Raw genomic sequence first — 15,479 nt, 5'->3', positions numbered from 1 at the left:
TCGTAGGATACTGCCATGCTGAAAGCCTGTTCTAGCGTCAGGTCCTTTTTTGAAAGTAGCCGTTTCTGGGTTCCTTCACTCTGGAGCCCGCAGACAAACTTATCCCGTAAGGTGTCTGCCAGTCCTGCTCCAAACTAGCAGTGCTTCGATAACTTGCGTAGTTCCGTAAGATAGTCAGCATTGCTCTCATCTTTGTGCTGGTTTCTTTTGTACCAGCACGGTGGCATAGTGGTTAGCACTGTTGCCTCACAGCGCCAGGGACCCAGGTTCAAATCCGGCCTCGGGTGACTGTGTGGAGTTTGCACATTCTCCCTGTGTTTGCGTGGGTTTCCTCCGGGTGCTCCGGTTTCCTCCCACAGTCCAAAGATGTGCGGGTTAGGTTGATTGGCCATGATAAAAAATTGGCCCTTAGTGTTAGGGGGGATTAAATACATGGGGTTACGGGGTTACGGGGATAGGGCTTGGGTGGGATGGCTGTCGGTATAGGGACCGGGTGCTAGGGTTTGGATGATCAGCCATGATCTCGTTGAATGTCGGAGCAGGCTCGAAGGGCCGAATGGCCTACTCCTGCTCCTATGTTTCTATGTTTTTATGGAACTTGAATCTTTCTGCTATCAGCAGTGGTGTAGGGCTTAGATGTTCCTGTAAGATATGAACAATCTCCTCAAAACTTTTCTCCATTGGTTTAGCTGGGGTAATTAAATTCCGCAATAGGCCGTACGTACTCGCACCCATCAGATTTAATAATACCGACGCCCTCTTTCCATCAGCCACCTCATTTGCCTTGCAGTACACTTCAATTCTTTCCACATACGTGGTCCAGTCTTCTACCTCGTTGTCGAAAGCAGTGATACTGCCACTTTTCGGCATCTTGGGTGATTTAAAATGGCGCCTCCCGCGCTTTTGCTTCTTCCCCAACGGGATAAAATGGCGCCTCCCATGCTTTTGCTTCTTCCCCTTACTGCCACGCTGCTCCCAGCGTTCTACGGAGTAATGGCGGCGACCCGCAGCTTCGGCGCGTCTCGCTTTCCTTCCCCCCCCGTTTAGTTTCTCTTCGCTGTCCTGTTCTCGAGCACCGACTGCGCCCTGTGCGCTCCACCCTCACTCTCTTGTTTTCTTTTCCCGGCGACGCTGCGCGGCCCGATTTGTAGAGCCGCTCGATCGAGCTTGAGCCCGCCACAGTCCGGAAGGGTCAGCACGCTACCTGCTACCAGCACGATTCGCTGGAACCACAGTCTCTCCCGCAATTCTCCAAACACTGATGGATTCTTCGGGCGGTTGCCCTCGGTCGACGCCCGTTGCTCAGACTATGACCTTCCAGGACCTTCCTTTCAGGCGAGATCCCCCTGAGATGATGCCACACTGCAGGTGAGTTCGAACTTACTCGTCGCCACTGTAAAGTCCGCGCCTCAATAATACACGGACTTCGGGAGAACAGTTTAACAGGTACTTTACTGAACAAGAGGCAGCTTGAAACTGAAACTACAGAAGCCTGCTAGGGCCTTTTATACAGGGGTGGTCACTGCTGGTACTGCAGTCTAAGACCAGTTATTCCCTTAAAGGTACATACACAACACAGAAATCGTCCCAATGCCTCAGGAATCTAAAGCCCACCCTCCTGCACCATCTCTCCAGCCACGCATTCATCTGTTCTATTCTCCTATTCCTCACCCCTCTTTCTGCCTATGTCATTGGTACCGATATGGACAACGACTTCTGGCTGATCACCCTCCCCCCTCAGTGTCCTGCAGCCACTTAGTCACATCCTTGACCCTGGCACCAGGAAGGCAACATACCATCCTGGAGTCACGTCTGCGGCCACAGAAACGCCTATCTGTTCCCCTAACTAATGAATCCCCGATCACTATTGTTCTTCCTCCGTGCCCTCCCGCCCCCTGCCTCTGCAGCTGAGCCACTCGTGGTGCCGTGGACTTGGCTCTGGCTGCTCTCCCCATCACCCCCACCATTTTCCAGGACTGTGAACCAGTTAGCGAGCAAGATGCACTCTGGGGATTCCCACATTACCTGCCTGGTCCTCCTTTTCTGTCTGGTGGTCACCCATTCCCTCTCTGCCTGCACATTCTGAGGCTGGAGATTGATCACCTCCAGCAACGTGCTATCCACAAATTTCTCGGTTTTGCAAATGCACTGTAGTGACTCCAGCTGCCGCTCAAGCTCCGAAACCCAGAGTTCGAGTTGCTGCAGTTGGCAACACTTCCTGCACACTTGGCCGTCCAGGATTTCCCACATGGCACAGGATGTGCAATTCATGGGACTGAGCTGCCCTGCCATGCCTCTATTTACCAGAAATAAACTTAAAACTTAACAAGAAACACTCAACAGCTATCCATCAATCAGCATTTCCCTCTATTAGATAGGCTATGAACTACTTAGCAGAAATATACTCAGAGCAGAACAAAAAACTTACCACAAATACTCACCTGATAATCACCTCTCAGCTCCCTTGTGCCAGTGACACTTTTGAATTCTGCGCTGTAGGGCTAGAGGAGGTTACAGAGATATGGTTGAATGAAGCCATGATGGGATTTAAATATGAGGATGAGAATTTTGAGGAAGGGATGCTGGTGGTTTTGAAAGGGAGGATGGCAGTACCTGAGGTGAGGGAACCATTTACAATGTCATCTAGCATGAGGACCAGGAAGGGAAGTTGAGTGGTTAACAGTTTAGTGGGAGTGGGGCAAGAGAGCAGAAGGTGGGTCTCGTGGATGAGATGAGTTCCAAGAGGGCATCGGGGGGGGGGGGGGGAGGAGGGGGGAATGGGAGAGTAAAAGTTTTGCTGGAAGCAATGACATCAAAGGTGTAGGTGAGGGAGTGGTTGAGCACCAGAATCTTGCAACTGACCAACTTAGTTAAAAATTCTCCATTGCATGAGAAAACACCCAGGGCAAAAAGGATTGCTTCACCCAGGAAAGAATCCCTTATGGTCGCTTCAGGCTATGCTGTTCAGCTACATATGTATATGGACTATCTGTTGACCTAGAAGTCATTCCCACCCAGGGAAAACAGACAGAGTTTATTGACCTCCCAGAAATAAAAATGAAAATGGGCTTGGGATATACTTGGGAGCTGAGAGACATTTCAACCATTAACATAAAAAATAGATTCTCTGGGTTCATGGAACTGGCACACTTATACCAAGCTGCTAAAAGCTGGAAACAACATTAGAGACTTGGAGATGCCATGTTTTTGACTTTTTGACCATACTAAAGCACCCCTCCTGCCATGCTGTAATAGTAGGATGCTGGGCTATGGGACCCAAATTCCCAAGACTTAACACGGTAAATTTTCTCTGTCTTGTGTCTTGGTGCATTGGATGATGTGGGTGCAGCGAATACAGGAAAACTGGGTAAAGAGGAGCAAATGGCTATAAGGGAGCCTACCCGATTGCCATCTCTTCATTTAAATCAGATGGCCTCCCTTATGGGTGATTCAATGCACCTAGGTACAGGAGCAGGAAGATCTATCTCAAAGAGTTGGATTTTTTGTGCATCTGCACTTTTGAGTGTTTAGTGGAGTGGAGAGATTATTAATGGAGATTACCTCCATTATGTGTAGAATGCCCATTCTATCCACATTTTATTGCTGAACAGCGAACAAATACTGCAGTATGGCAAAGCTGCTCATCTCCTGCAGTCTCCTGTTTTCTCCCCATGGTACTTAGTTTATCCCCTCAGAGTAATAAAAAGCTGCATGAACCCTGCCAGGTTTCATAGCTATGATCATCAGGCCCTGGGTATAGTGCTCAACTCACTGGGCTGCCCAACCTCATTTTCAGTAGAGTAGCAGCCCCAAGGAACCTGAGCCTAGACTGAAAGCCTGTTAAGTGAAAAAGAGCAGGGGACTACACAAATCCAGAGCACAACAGAGAAAAAAGAACGAATGTACATTGATAGTCTCCCTGCAATAGATGATTCTACATTTTTTTTTAAATGGTGACACGGGACAGATCCTCCGCATCCCTGGGCGATGGGCCTCTGCGGGTGGAGAGTTGCGCTATTTTCCCAACTTCCGCTCGCTGAATGCCTGTGAAATTCTTATGCCTGGTAAAAGCAGGCCTTACGCCAGCATAAATAGAAAAATAAAATGTTATCACTCATTTATACATTACAAACCCTGTCCAATAAGGTAAGTTTATTTTTAGCCCCGTTAAAACATATAAACATTTTTTACAAAAAATTAATTTTTTGTTTAAAATATTTAATTAAATGGCATTTTAAATATGTAAGTTTTTTTTAAATTTCATGTGTTCTTCTATTTTTTAAGTGATCCCCATTCATACTTATGTGCGTTCCGTATGTACGGAACTCCCATAAAAATGAATGGGGATTCCCTTCTTTTATTGGTTGTGCAGGCCCACGTGATCCCAGGGGCACTTGTGAACCGCATGCGCCCCTAGCATATGTGGGCCTCTGCCCGTACGTACCCGGAGAGGCCCAGGATCGCAAGCCTCCGTACCTCCCGGGCCACCAGGTAAATGCGTAGATTTATTACAGGTCGGAGGCATCCGCCCTCGGAAAGCCTCCGATCGCAAAATTTGGGTCATTATTTGTTACTTTGAATGTGTACGTGTATACAGATTTTAACATATTTACAAATATTTTAACCAATTCAAAAGGATGTGCTTTGAGCTTGGTTTCTTTATTTCTGTAGCGCCTCTGTGACTTCCGCAGTGTCGTTCTAGCTGTCCAATTTATTCAAAATCTAATCAAGATTTACAGGTAAGCATTATTCTAAAAAGAACATTTTGCTATTATTATAGAATAAAATTAACTTGAAATTAGAATATTAAAGATGAGAAGAGGTCATTTGGCCCAACAAAACTTGCCCCTCTGGTATTCGTCCTCTCCCAATGTAGCAATTAAAAAAATTTGTTTACGAATTGTGGGCATCGCTGGCAAGGCCAGCATTTATTGCCCATCCTTAATTGCCCTTGAGAAGGTGGTGGTGAGCAACCATCTTGAACCACTGTAGTCCATGTGGTGGAGGTACTCCCATAGTGCTGTTAGGGAGGGTGTTCCCAGAGTTTGACCCAGCGACGATGAAGGATCGGTGATATATTTCCAAGTCAGGATGGTGTGTGACTTGGAGGGGAACGTGCAGGTGGTGGTGTTCCCATGTGCCTGCTGTCATTGTCCTTCTAGGTGGTAGAGGTCGCGGGTTTGGGAGGTGCTGTCATAGAAGCATTGGTGATTTGCTGCATTGCATCTTGTAGATAGTGCACTCTGCAGCCACGGGGCGCCGGTGGTGGAGGGAGTGAATGTTTAAGGTGGTGGATGGGGTGCCAATCAAGCGGGCTACTTTGTCCTGGGTGTTGTCGAGCTTCTTGAGTGTTGTTGGAGCTGCACTCATCCAGGCAAGTGGAGAGTATTCCATCACACTCCTGACTTGTGCCTTGTAGATGGTGGAAAGGCTTTGGGGAGTCGGGAGGTGAGACACTCGCAGCAGAATACCTAGCCTCTGACCTGCTCTTGTAGCCACAGTATTTATGTGGCTGGTCCAGTTTCTGGTCAATGGTGACCCCCCAGGATGTTGATAGTGGGGGATTCGGCGATGGTAATGCTGTTGAATGTCAAGGGGTGGTGGTTAGACTCCCTTTTGTTGGAGATAGTCATTGCCTGGCACTTGTGTGATGCAAATGTTACTTGCAAGAGATAGCTGAGAACCAGCAGAGGGAACGAGCCCGCCAGTTCTTGGATGTGGCTCTGGAGGCACTGGTGTTGGGTCGTGGAGAGGAGGGGGCTGTCCTCTTCCCGTAGACTGGCAGGAAACCATCTGTTCATACATCTAGATGGCTCTGGCAGGAGATATCTGGATACGTGATGGCCAACAGTGTGGCTCCAGATCATGGATACAGTGCGGCAAGACGTTTAATGACCTTGCATGGCAGGTCAAGGTGAGTGAAGGTTTCAGCAAATGCTATATCGAACCATCTGTACCACAAATCTCACACACACTGCTCAATGCACTACATCCCCATCATTCACCTACCAACAATCTCTCCTATCACCACTTGTACCTCACAATCAAAGCTTTACTTCACCCTCATGACCTTACGATTGCTGCAACACTCACACCCACATCTCTCAGCTTGAACACAATGGCAGCTATTCAACTATGGCAAGCACATCACCGAAACACATTGTACCACACTCACTGACACACTTTCCTTTCTCTCGCACACTAAGGATGCTCATAATCGGCAGAAGGAGCGGCAGACAGGCGGGTGAGGCAGTGGGGGTGCAAGCCGCAATATAGGCCTTGAGCCAACTGGAGGAGAGCGTGCTCGACATCATTGGAGTGGAAGTCACTGAGGCCTTGGCAACGGGCAAAATGTTGAAGCCATTGGGGACAATAATGGTATGCTCATTACTAATCCTTCTTCTCCTATCCCACTTCCCCCTCATCCCACAGTCTGTTCTCACTTACAGCCTGCTGATGCAGTATGCATGGATATCTTGCGTTCTCTCCCTCCCCTCACCACAACCCAACTCTTGTGCCTTCCTGCTTTCAGATAACCAAGAACTGCCAGCCACAGAGCCTGTCCCCGAAGCCATGGAGGAGATTGAAGGAGAAGAAGGTGGCACACCGTCACTATATCTGACACTCGCAGCCACCAGCTCAGAAACTGGCGCTGCGTGGAATTTAGAGGGTGGTGTAGGTGCAGGATCTGCACATGGTGAGGCACTGGGCATGAGTGGGCTGCAGAAGGCCAGTGGGAAAGGGTAGCTCGGGGGCCAGTTCCCCGGAGGGCGAGTTCGCGCATGAGTTCTGCACACGACTCAGATGAGGACCTCGATGGGGCAGCCTTCAGAAGAAGGATGATGGGAATGCACACCGAATTGCTAGGTGCAATGGCAAGCCTGCCAGAAAGCCTCTCGTCAGTGTCAAGGAGCATGGAAGAGTCTGGCTCCAACATTGGACGTGGCTTTGCACAGAGCTTGGAGCCCATCATTTCCACACGTGAATTGAGTAGTGATAAATTAATTAATTTTGTTTGGAATGTTTGTTTTGTGGTGGCTCTCATTTCAGCTTTGTGCCCAAGCAGCGCTGTGGTATTCCGTGACAGGGATGTTATGATGGGGATTTGGTTGATGGGGATGTGGTGAGCAACGGAGATCTGGGGTTTCATTCACTTGAAACAAAGTGTGATGAGGTGTTCACGGACAGCCCGTGACGAAGGGGGATTTGCTGCCTGCCTTACTCCTCGTCCTCGTCCTCCTCCTTCTCTTCCTCTGCCTCCTCTCCCTTGTCCTCTTGAGTGCCGGACTCACGGAGAGCAGCCGGCATCACGGGGGTTGGGGACAGCAACGGGGGCAGTTGCCGGCAGGTGGCCAGCAACAAAAATGGTCACCTGCCACCTCCCCTTTAACTAGTGCCACCTCGGCCACAGGTAGGCCCTCCTGACCCCGTCGGACATAGCGTCCGGCGGTAAGTCGGGGGGCGCCACCCAATATTACAGCTGGGGTGCGAGCGGGATGCTGCGCACGGCGATGACGTCATCGCCGGCGGCGTAGCGGCACATGGCGCTAATGGTTAGCGCCGCCGCTAACCTCCCGCTGAATTTCATGGGAGGCGTTAGCGGCGCCACGCCCAGGCGCTAGTTGATTTGCGCCCCGTTAGCGCCCCCTTAGTTTACTATATCATAGGGAACTCCAGCATCTAACTTTATCTGTGATGTTCTGAAAAAAGTAAAGGAGGCATGTTTGGTATGACCTTTCCCTTTTTAAACCAAAAGCAAAAATCTGTTGATATTTTGAAAATCTGAAACAAAAACATAAAGTGCCAGATATACTCAGCAGGGTAGGCAGCGTTTGTGGAGAGAACAGACAAGTCAAGATGATGTTCTGAAGATGGGTCAACACCTGAAATGTTGACTTATCTGTTCTCTCCACAGATGCTGACTGACCTGTCGAGTGTTTACAGCATTTTCTGCTTTCCCAAAACCATACTGACCATTTATTATTAGGTCATTTCTATACAGGTAACCGTTAAAATGGTTTCCTTTGCTTTCACTGGAATTGCACAACAGTCAGTGTTTGGACCTCATTTCTGAATGATTTGGATTCTGAAACCAACTGCAAAAATTTTGGATTTCCGTTGCTACATGTTTATTGATTTTTTTTTTTTGTTTTCAAATGTTGAGAATAAAGATTTATGAAAAGCTGAACTGTTCTCATTTGCTGCGTGCCAAAGCAGTGTTCCATTGACATTTCATGAGGACCTTTTTTTTAATCCTTCATATTTTAAGGCTACAAAAAATGTATCAGCTATGTGCCGTTTTCTGTTATTGCTTATTTGTGATCTTTTTTGAATTTTAATGATAAATATCACTATCTTTGCAAATTATAAAGTTAGGTTTATTCTAGCTCTTCGATATGATCTTGTTCAACGTTCATTCATATTTACTCCTTTTACCATTTTATATTAGGATGTTTAAAGAGTTTCTTCAAATGTAGTCTGGAATAATAGTTTGCAATAAACCTCATATGAAAATAGTAAATGAAAATTTCTACAGTATTTGGAAAAAAAATCACAGAAATCTTCCTGGGAACTTCTTATTCCTGCCCAACTCGTGGCGAATATAAATTTAAAAATGCACAGCTACAGCTATGGGTGTCACAGTCAGATCATATTTATAATTTTGCTACTTGGAAAAAAAAAGTTATCCACTCTTAAACAAAGACAATGCACCAGGTGAAACACACCAATTCATGGAAGAGATAATCTGAGACAGTCGCATCAGCATTACAAAATGTAATAATTGAAAATAAAGATAGTATTTCTGTTAAATACAATGGCCCTGAAAATCGGTGGGCCGTGATCCCAGTAGTTACACCAGATTTGTGTCACACAGTTCCCTCAAGTGTTGACCATGCTGGAGTGTGCGGTGTCAGCAGGAGGACACCTCATTTGCATGGGGCCTGTGGGTGCATGTGGCACTATGTGTGCATCTGCCCCATGTGGCTGGAAGTCTAACAACTGCAAGTTATCATGGGGGAGGTACCTAGGTCCCACTTCACCTCCCCCCAAGATCCACAGCCAAATTTTTTTTAAATGACCAAACTCTTCACCAGGAGCCCAAGCCACTCGTTGCCTGAAACCCTGCCTATAGGCCCCACTTGTGAACCTGCGGAGGCCGGTCTACATAATTTCTACCAGCAGACCAGCCTCCAGTATTACGCTTTGAGCTAAGAAAGTGGGAATTCCTAGTGTAGGAAGTCCCCACCCTTGACTCCATCTTCTTGGCATTACTGGCATTGTAAGAGGTGGACGAAAGTTTCACCCCTTAAAAGGCCAGAAGTTTCACCCCTTAAAAGGCCGACCAGAAACTCCCAGGCATAACTAGGTGCCTGCTTTGCCCTGCAGGATTTACAGTGCATATCCAACAGAACCACCAAGGAAATTTGGGGGGGCAATAAAATTAAAAGACATGTACCCTTTTGTGGATTCTTCTGGGCAGTACTGCAGTTTGCATCATTTTAAAGATTCCATTTGGAACTGCTTACTAAACGGTTATTTTCAACACTATTTAAATAACATTGTTCCACATGAGAAAGTTAACAATTAATACTGATTCAAATGTCTGAGATTAGCTATTTAATATCCCTGGCATCCATTCTTTGTTGTTCTTCATCATCTTCTAGTCCGAGGAAAGCGTTGCTGATTTGGAATGTTCCACCTGACGGATCAATCTGATACATTGGCCCCGATTTTAAGGTGGGACGGGATGGCTGTGGTGCTTGTGAGCCCAGAAGCTTATGAACAATGTCCCAGACATTCGACTTCTTACTGCCACAGTTACCACCACAACCCTGGTGAAAAATGGCAGCCACCACTCTAACGCCCTTATTTGGTGCGGGACTTGGTGGCCGTCATTTTGGTGAGGGCAATATTGCTGTCAATAGCAGCGCTGTCCCTGGAGATGCAAATATGGAGCATGTGATGTGCCGACTTAAAGTCATGCTCTGTGAACTTGGACCTTAACGCTGAATTTAGCACTGGGTCCTAAGCTTGCTCTGAGAAGCGAGTGTGCAGCAGACTGACAGAGATGCTGTCAGCACTTAAAGGAACACATACATCTTTCAGGTAAGCTTGCATTTAAGCTTTTGGACTGGATTTTTTAAAATTCTATTGAAGTAGTGGCTTGGTGCAATGCAAGGTAAAAGTTTTTTAAGTGTGCAGGAAGTGCTGCTGGATACTTGCAAGGCCTCAGATGTTAAAGGAAAGCCTCTAAGACAAAAAATGCTGGAAATACTCAGCAGGTTAGGCAGCATTCATAGAGAGAAACAGAGTTCACATCTCAGGTTGAGATGTTGGCTCACCTGCTGAGAATTTCCAGCATTTTCTGCTTTACAGATTTCCAGCATCCACTCAACACATCACCCTTGTGCATTCCCTTACTGACTATCTTGTCTGTGCCTTTGCCTATCCTACTGATGTCACACAGTGCTACCTCAGTGGCTGCAGCATGTCTGGTAGAAGGCTGCTGACTTTCAGTGAGGGAAACTGCAAATGGCCTCGCAGGTCAACCTTGAGGAGCTGGTGGTTGAGAGTGTGAAATTGAGTGATGGTGGTGTTTCTTCCTCTTCTTTCTCTTTCCTCCTTCCTCCCCCCTCTCTACTTGCTGGGCAGGTTGCATTTCTTGGTTGTGTGAAATGAGGAAGGCACAAGGGTGGAGTTGTGGTGAGGGGAGGGCAGGAAAGCAAGAGGTGCATGCGCGAAGGAGGATAACGTATGAGGATACCAGCATCTTTTCAGCTCCACCGCTAGCCAAGGACTCAGCCATGCCCCTGCCAAGAATGGCTAGCACCGTCTCCTCCAAGGGGATGAGGTGAAGCTAGGAATGGGAGGTGTGCCTTGTGTTTGGTACAGATTGTTGGTAGGTGAGTGATTGTGGGGGTGGAGTTGGGGGGGGTAGAGTCATGCATTGAGAAGTGTGTGAGGCTAGTGGTGCAGTTGGTAGGAGACGGCTTTTGAAGATGCATGCACTGACGTTGACCACTGGTCTGAGGTCATGAAGCTTCTTTTGGCAATGGAGCCAAATGGTCGGGGCGACACTGCTGGCAGTGATGACCTCAGTGATCTGGTCGCACATCGTTTTTTCTGGTGGGCCTCCTGGCCCCTGTGGGTAGAGGGCCAGTCTTGCAGTGTTGACCCCCTGCACAAAGCTGGAGTGCTGCGTGCGAGACCCTGGGTGCCAGTCCCCTGCCTTGCTGAGCCATTTGTGGTAGTGCTGAAGCACTGTTAGATTTTTTTTTAGGTGTTGGAGGCAATTCAGTTTTAGCAGCTGAAGACTCCCATTTGGGAATTCTTTTTAATAATTTTTTTTCCGAAGGCAGTTGAGCTGAAGAGCTAAAAACTGCCTATTTTTACATGATTTTTATTTTTTTCATTTCAGAAGGCAGTTCCTCTTTAAGGGACCACACTGCTTTCTGAAATGACAGTCTTGCTTTAGGAGAAAGCTGTTCTTGTGGCAATGATGTTCCGGCCACACTACATTGGGGCCTCCTACCAGGAGAAATGTCACCAAAAGGGCCTTGCACTGTAAGTTTAGTGCTGGTCTGATGTTAATTAGCCACCAGCACCAATTTACCGGTCCTGCCAACGCCATCATTTTCGGCAGCCATTAACTCCGGCCCGCAGTGGTACCAGCAAGTTTTTAGCGATTTTTAATTTCTAGGCTATTCTTTTTGACCAAACTTTTGATCAACCCACTCCTGTTATCTCCTTTTTTTGGCTCACGACCATTTCTTACTTATGCCCCTGTGTAGCATTTTGGGACATTTTCCTACGTTACAAGTTTTTACTGTTGGTCTGTACTGAGTTACGAACCTGAAAGTTCTTGTCAGCAAAAATGCTTTCACAAGTGGAATAGCAAATCAAAAACTCAGGTATTGACTTCCTTTCCACCCGTTCTGTACTTCATCGCAATTTCCTCAACTGGTTGCTTTCTGTGGTGCATTCTGTTGCACAGAATGTGTGAGAACTCATTATACATTTAAATTATTTGCAGTACAGGTATTAAGGAAGGAAGCTTGTGGTTTTCCTAACTGCTTGTGCAGTACACTAATCTCACCTATTTCAATTATGTGTTAAAGGCCAGCAAGGTTCTTTTTTGTTGGGAAGAGATCCCTCAAAGCTACAGTGTTCATTGCCTTTTACTGCCATTCAATTGTAAGCTAAGAGAATTGCTTTCAATACCACCTTCTCAGTAGATTTAATGGAATAGGATAAAGAACAAAGAAGGGATGCCAGGGACATCAAATGGCACCTGAAACTTGCCACATATGTCACCAACTGTATTTACAGGCCCATCCAATGTTGCTTGGCAATGATGGAAAAGAACTGCCTCTGTGGGCTTAGATGCACAGTCACAGAGCTGCCCCTTCAAGTTGGAATCAAGGTGACCATAACCTTCAATTTTACCCCTCTAGCTCCTTCCAGACTAGCACAGGGGGACATCTGCTGCCCATAGATCTGTCAAACAGTTGACTGATGCATTGTTCAATACAATAGGCAATTTTTTTTATCTCCTTTACTATTAAACAGGAACAGCAGCCTGAAAGAAATACCTAATTTCACTGTACTGAAGGATTTCCCAAAGTATAGGGGCTCATTGGCGACACCTATGGTGCCATCAGGTCCCTTGGCTCACTGCCATGACCTACATGAACAGAAAAGGTATCTACTCCATTGGTGTTCAGTGATCACCCAAACCCAATGTCTCGGAGCGGCTGCAGGGCATTCTGGAGGGGGAGGGTGAACAGCCAGTTGTCGTGGTGCATATAGGTACCAATGATATAGGTAAAAACCGGGATGAGGTCCTAAAAGCTGAATATAGGGAGTTAGGTAAATTTAAAAAAATAGGACCTCAAAGGCAGTAATCTCAAGATTGCTACCAGTGCCACGTGTTAGTCAGAGTAGAAATGGAAGGATATTTCAGATGAATATGTGGCTAGAGGAATGGTGCGAGGGGGAGGGATTCAAATTCCTGGGATATTGGAACCGGTTTTGGGGAGGTGGAACCAGTACAAAATGGACAGTTTGCACCTAGGCGGGACCGGGACCGATGTCCTAGGGGGAGTGTTTGCTAGTGCTGTTGGGGAGGGTTTAAACTAAAATGGCAGGGGGTTGGGAACCTGTGCAGGGAGACAGAGGAAAGGGAAGCAAGGATAGAAGCAAAAGACAGGAAGGAGAAAAGCAAAAGTGGCAGTCAGAGAAATCAAGGGTATAATTTAAACATGGCCACAGTAATTAATAATTCTAAAAGGTCTAAGAGTGTTAAAAAAAAAAAAAAAAACAAGCTTGAATGCTTTGGTGGAAAAATTCAGTATCGCCCCGTTTGGGGCACGATTATCGGCTGTGCACAAAGTTTAGCGCCTGGCGCTAATTATCGCCTCCAACGGCAATCTTGGCTTTTATCGCCCCTGGAGGTGATTGGAGCGCTAAATCAGGCACTACACACTTCTCTTAAGGCGCAAAGGCTGAGGAGTGAGGCACTAACTCAGAGCACGGGCGCAGCGCAGGTGCTGTCAGTTAGCCATGGAACACAGACACACTGGCGCCAGACAGTTCTTAAAGGGGAGGGTTGATCTTGCTCTCCAGCCACACCCTGCTCATTGGAGCCTTGAATCTCGGCCTGGAGAGACCTGTGCCTAAATCTTGCAGCCAAGGACTATGGAGAGGGCCAGGGAGTGAGCACAGCGCTTCAGCGAACGGGCCTTGGAGGCTCTCAAGATGGTTTGTGCCTTGGAGGGGAACTTGGTGGTGGCGGTGATCCTATACGCCTGCTGCCCTTGTCCTTCTAGGTGGTAGAGGTCGCGGGTTTGGGAGGTACTATTGAAGAAGCCTTGGCGAGTTGCTGTAGTGCATCTTGTAGATGGTACACACTGCAGCCACGTTGCGCTACTGGCGGAGGGAGTGAATGTTTAAGGTGGTGGATGGGATGCCAATCAAGCGGGCTACTTAGTCCTGGATGGTGTTGAGCTTCTTGAGTGTTGTTGGAGCCGCAACCATCCAGGTAAGTGGCAAGTATTCCATCATATGCTGCTCCTGCTGTTTAGCATGTAGTCCTTTGTTGTAGCTCCCCCAGGTTGGCACCTCATTTTTAGGTACATCTGGTGCTACTCCTGGCATGCTTTTCTACACTCTTCATTGAACCAGGGTTGGTCGCCTAGTTTGATGGTAATGGTAGAGTGAGGGATATATGCCAGGCCAGGAGGTTACAGATTGTAGTAGAATACAATTTTGTTGCAGCTGAAGTCCCACAGCGCCTCATGGATGCTCAGTTTTGAGCTGCTAGATTTGTTGTGAATCCATCCCATTTAGCACTGTGGTAGTGCCATGCAACAGGATGGAGGGTGTTCTCAGTGTGAAGACAGGACCTTTTTTTCCCACAAGGACTGTGCGGTGGTCAGTCTTACCAATACTGTCATGGACAGATGCATCTGCGACAGGTAGATTGGTGAGGACGAGGTCAAGTAGGTTTTATCTCGTGTTGATTCTCTCCCCACCTGCCGCAGGCCCAGTCTGGCAGTTATGTCCTTCAGGACTCGGCCAGCTCAGTCAGTAGTGGTGCCACCTGTTGTGTCTGTACCTTTCTACCTAGACACAACTTAGAACTCAGAACTCAGAGATTCAAACATGAAGTGCTTTATTCAAAAAGAAGGTTCTGGAGAGAACCGAACAAAGAGAGCTAAAACTTAACCAAGAGAACAACCCCAACCATTTATCTGCTGTGACAGCACCACCGCAGGTGGGAGGAGAACACACAATACATAACACCACCGAGCCACTCTAGGTGATGGACATTGAAGTCCCCCACCCAGAGTACATTCCCTTTCTACACTCAGTGCTGCTTCCAAATGGTGTTCAACATGGAAGAGTACTGATTCATCAGCTGAGGGAGTGCGGTAGGTGGTAATCAACAGGAGGTTTCCTTTTGTGACCTTGAGAGACAGCAGCCGCATCTGTGTGTTCTCCAGCTACATTCCTGAACTACCTTAGTGAGACCATTGATCTGTGTGGGAGAAGAACCGAAGGCCACGATGAAATTTACAAAGCCTCACATTCTGGCTCTTGTTATAATTCTGGCTACTTTCCAATACATTTTATTTGATCTTGCCACAAAAGTAAGATTTCATAGACTGGCCTGCACTTCCTATGAACCAAAACTTAACCTGATACAAGAAGTATCTGGGATAGTGTGCTACAGTGCACAAATAGTACAATATACCACTATGATCACTCTAGTAGGTGGAAAAAACTCTGCTTAATCACCATATAGTTCTGGCTAAACCAGTAATTCAGTTTTATTGTATGGTATTTTTATAGAGGCAAGAATAAATCAGCAGATGAGATCAGAGACAGTACTTAACTTTCAGTGTTACATTTTGTCCTTTCAATAATTAGTGAAAAATAACAACCTCAATCAGCAGGATGTGTTGAGGTATCTCAAA

Source organism: Somniosus microcephalus, chromosome 10 (genome assembly GCF_052327205.1).
Source record: "Somniosus microcephalus isolate GS21.2 chromosome 10, FLI_Smic_1.0, whole genome shotgun sequence".
Lineage (NCBI taxonomy): Eukaryota > Metazoa > Chordata > Chondrichthyes > Squaliformes > Somniosidae > Somniosus > Somniosus microcephalus.
Note: the sequence above shows the minus strand (reverse complement) of the source record.